Source organism: Pectinophora gossypiella, unplaced genomic scaffold (genome assembly GCF_024362695.1).
Source record: "Pectinophora gossypiella unplaced genomic scaffold, ilPecGoss1.1 Pgos_43, whole genome shotgun sequence".
Taxonomy (NCBI): domain Eukaryota; kingdom Metazoa; phylum Arthropoda; class Insecta; order Lepidoptera; family Gelechiidae; genus Pectinophora; species Pectinophora gossypiella.
The window spans coordinates 329,907-335,143 of record NW_026063253.1 but is presented as its reverse complement, the minus strand read 5'-3'; positions in this window follow the sequence as shown (position 1 = coordinate 335,143).

Here is a 5,237-nt window from a genome sequence, read left to right as displayed (position 1 = left end):
AGCAACGTATTGTCGGTACAAGAACAGTGGATATCCGCCTGTATACGTGTTAGGCACGTGTCAAGTCGGATAGAATATTGCGTGACAGTTTCGTTATGTCCCTGTCTGCAATTTTGTAGATCGTAAAGCAAGTGGCTTGAATGTTTTTTTTCTCCAAATGTCGATTTAAGGAATCGTTTGAGTTCATTCCAATTTTCAAATTGTTTTAAGCTACAAACGATTTGTGCCTTGCCCTCAAGTTGTGATAAGATGTATTTGCAGATGATATACTGCTGATCGGGGGTAGCTAGAGATATTGCGCTGTCGCAATTTGTAAGGAAAGCAGGTAATGTGTCCCTGTTTCCGTTATAAGGTTTAATAAATTTTATTAGGACGTTGAGGTTGACTTTTTGAGTCTCAACCTCTGATTTAGTCGACATTATGTCGTTGTTTTGCAAGAAATTAGGTTAAAGTTTTAGGGTATAAGATTTGTAAATAAAATGTTTGTAAAGAGTTTGTAAAGAAATAGTATAAAGATTATAAGATGTAAAGATGTAAAGAATTCGAATAAAGATAAGAATAAAGATATGTAAAGATGTAAAGAAAATAACTTACATTAAAATGATGCTAATACACATTATAAGAAATTGAGTCCTTAGCGTGGATTGTATTTCACCGGTGTGATGAAGGTAGCGGCGGCATATGATCGGCGGAGACACAAAGCGGGAGCTTCGGTTTCGAATTTGACGCCTCGCTGTCCGTCACGATAAGGAGAATGCGTGTGTGGCGGAATACACGATCACGCCAAGTGTCCACTCAGGGTAGGTAGACTGTGTACAGCTTGATGATGACAATGGTGAGTGCAGCCAGAGTTGGTAAAAGATGATGGTGACCACGACGAATTAAATCAATGTGATACAGACTCACGTACAAAACGGAGATATACTGTTGACCACGTTGCAGATGATGTAGTGATGCGGGCTCACGCACAGAGCGGAGGCTGACCGTCGATCACGATGAATATTCCCAAGTAGCAATCAAGAATTGTGGTTAAGTCATATATGTCTAAACTTTAGCTAAAGTGAGATTTATCCAAATCAAATAGGACTTATTAGGACTTCATAAATTCATTTCCTTCTTTAATACTATATAGTTTTCAACAAATCCTACTTTAGATAATTTAGAATACACAAAACCAAGTTAAGTATTCACAAAACTATTTAGTCTTATCTCAGCCTACTGTTAAGTCTGCAAGTATTCTTTTACTTTACTCAGATTATTTAAAGGCTCACTTAACACTAAATTGATTTAGTGAAGTATCAGTTTAGTCTTGTAAAGTAAAAATTGATTGCCTAGATATACTTAAGGCAATTTTTATTATTTGTTGCTCCTATACAAGACTGTTTTATTCGTTTTTGACTACAATAAGTAAAACATAAGAAAAGTCTATTCAATGGACGATAAAATCGAAATAGAAGCAAGCAGAAAGATGGATGAAGTCCAAATAATAAAAGGATCTGGTGGTTTTCGAAGGCAGAATATTAAATACAGAAAATTAACCTGTGATAATGCACATCCCACTGTTTTTGTTAGCGATGCGATATCTTCTTCATTGCCATCATTTTTTTTATATCGATTGGTATAACACAATCATTTAATTTTGGCAAAAAAATCGTAAGTTGCTGTTTTTCAAATCCGATCCAGCGTGTGGCGGCCCAGGTACCTACGTCTCGCACAAATCTTCTCAAAAATGACTAAGCTAGTCTAACCTAGTCTAAGCGCACGGCAACACTACACCATGAAAAATCGAGTTTTATATTAAAACCTGCTAAGTTCAAATATAAAATTAGGTACCTATTAGTCTAATAATAAATAAATCCAATCAAAAACATAAATGTGAAATGAGAGCCAAGTTCAATATTATGATAAATGCTTTGGTTGTTAACTTCAACGACAAAAGAAGTGAGATCTAAATGGGTGCCAGGTTCAATGGTCAGTCCTGAAATTTATTTATAAGTAACAGTATAACATATCATATCTTCTTATAAGATAAGATAATATATTGTAGCCTAAGGTCTGTCTTATTGTAGGTAAGTACATATCTTCGTAACGCGTGGGTCCTTTTAAAAGGACAAATTCAAAACTAAAAGTCGACTTTATAGGTATAAAACATTTGAATACCTATTAAACTCGTTTAAGATTCACGTTAAGTTAAAAAAAAATAATATGCCAGTAAAATGGATGAGAGTTGTGTTGTATTGTGGGCGAAAAGCTGACAACCTATCACCGCTAAACACATGTTCCAACTTGCTTACCTACCCTTAAAGTACTTGTCGAATGTGGCATCAAGTGGTTTTATGATCACTTAATGCTCTGCCTACCCATATAGGCGTGATTGTATGTTATGTTAAGTTAATCTACATACCTACCACAAAAAGACCGGCTGTCATGAGTTTTGATTACTTACTGATTCTTACATCTATAGTTAGGTACAGGCACTAATTAGGTATTTATGTTAAGCGTTCATGATAGAATCTAATTATTAAAAAATTGCCAGTTTTTTATTTTTTCCTTTATATTCATCTAATTACCTATCTGCATACCAAATTTTAACTCTCTAGGTCATCTGGAACTGGGTTAGAGTTTTAATAAAAATGAGTCAGTCAGTCAGTCAATAATAAAAATGAGGATTTTGGACATTAATATCTAAATAACCGTTTGAGATAAGCTTATGAAATTCAGAACACTTATATGTATCTTACAAGTCTCAATATATGAGCCAAATTTGATACGTTTATGTGAAATAGTTTTTGATTTATGAGGGGGTCAAAAGTGGCTCCAAATGGTTCGTGTAATAATACACACGGTGCGGCTCGCCAGTTCTATTTCTTGAACTTGGCTTGACACGCTACCGTGTGTCTAGATACTTTTCTTTCTTCGTTCATTCTTTCTTTTAATAATTTTAAAAATGTACCTATTTTTAACTCTTAAGCTTTATTCACAATCATAAACAAAACATATTATTATCTATTTTAAGTTTTGTGTATGGTTAAATGCATTTAAAGTGGGCATTAGATTCGATTCCTTTATTTTTTTAGCTTGATAAAGACATCGGGAATTTGGCCACCTTTTTTAACAAAATGTTTTAGGTGGGATTAGAAACTACCGCGCACACACACGACGTTAATCAAATTGCAAGGGTTCTTCGTATATACAATATTCAACGGATACTCGTTAATTTTTACAATAATCACATTGTTTCCGTTGGCAATTAGAAGCGCGGTGATCGTACCTACTTTGCGTCAGTGAACCATGTAGGTACCTATGAGAATGTATGCGCAGAGACTCATTAGCAAATTGAGTTTATGTTTGTTAGTTCCAATTGTGATAAATATTAAATAATTAAGTAAATCACATTCCTATCCAAGTAAGAACTCAGCATAACAATATTTTTTTATCTTCCACTAGTCGAAAAACTTACCTCTCAAACAAACATACTTTCCATAGGTTTTAAGCTTGTTCGATTTTAATTGTTACTTGTTACATAGATGATTCTGGCACAGAATAAACAAACATGATTTTACGACATTACTTTACTAAATCAAAATAGAGGATCACTTTAGATATAAGAGTTTTAAGTAGGAATTCACTAAATACTTTTTGTCTTAAGTTGGTATACTCCTAGACAATTGAAGTAAAATTTATCTTAACTAGTACTTGATGAAGTGCAACTTGACTTTACTTTTCTAAACTGATTCTTACGAAATCAATTGTTTCTAAAGTCTTACTTCATTTAGAAAAATATTACTTAATGCCATTTTGCACTTACAGGAAGAAAACATGTAATATATTTTTGACAATATTATCGTCAAAAACTGAAGTAAATTAATATATATTTCTGTTGTAGTAACAATTACTGCGTTTAGCTGTCACATATTAATAGAAAATGAATTTCTCTATACTATATGTCACCATTTTTTTTATTTGCTGAATAATCAATCCAAATTTTATTATTATTTTTCTGGTATATTAAAGGCCCTTCTGTTTTTTAACACTTTCTATCGATTTTACACGAGAAACAATCATGCGTTTATAATTTCCTGTATGTGAAACGGCAGAATAACCTTTTGTTAAAACAACTTAACAAATATTTAAGACGCCATTTTCTTACAGACTTCATTTCTTGTGTTAATATAAATGTTCGCCATTATATTCTAAAATAAAGACGCGTGAAGTAAAAATCGTTTTAGTATGACCTGAAGTTTTACTTCGTTAAGTTACAATTGACTCAGTGCAATTCAATCCTATAGTCTTAACTAAGTATTGTAGATATCTTCAAGTATACATTCTTGGTATTAAGTGATACTACAAGAATTCTAAGTTTAGAATATGCAAGAACATTGTCTAAAGTAGGGTTTAAGTCTGACTTAACGTTGTCTTAAGTCTGTCTTGTATAAGAGTTAAAGTATGTGCCCACTTTTACTAAACTGTATCTTCAAGATATCTTGAGGGATATCTTGGAGACCTATAAGACTTATCCAAGACAAGGGTTTGATTTAGTCTACTTGCCTTCAAGATATCTACAATTCTCTTTTAAGACAATCGGTTGCTACTTGGGTTCTATAATGATGCGGGCTCACGCATAGAGCGGAGACTGACCGTCGATCACGATGCGTTTTTCGTAGGGTGCTGTGGTGCGGGCTCTCCTATGGGATGAGACTTAACGTCGACCACGACTGATGGGGTGCCGTTCCTGGATTCTTTTAGATGCTGAGGGCTCTCTTGACTAGAATCTCCTCAAGCATCCCACTTCTGACACCAATTTTGTTAGGAGCGGCTGGTATCAGTCCTTTTTAAAAAAAACACTTTTTAATTAACTACGATAAAAACACTTTATTATAGAAAATACAAAGAATTATATGAAGCAATTCTCTGATTTCTGACGACTCTATTCGCGCGCGGTTAAAGGCTGACTGACTATCGTATCGATGCAAAAGAGTTTTATTAAAATGAATTTGTTTACGTTGAAGTTCCTTGTGAAAATGAATATTGTCGATGTTGCAATTCTTTAGTATTAAATTAGGATATAACAGTACGTCCGTTTAGGTATAGCGGAATTATAAATAGCAATAAAAACAGGGTCCATTTTTTATTAGGACGTCCAGCACCGCTATTTCGACCGACACCTGTTTTGTTATAACCTCGTAAGGCCCGGATTTCCAGACACAATAGTTAAACAATGGGATTTGGATTATAAA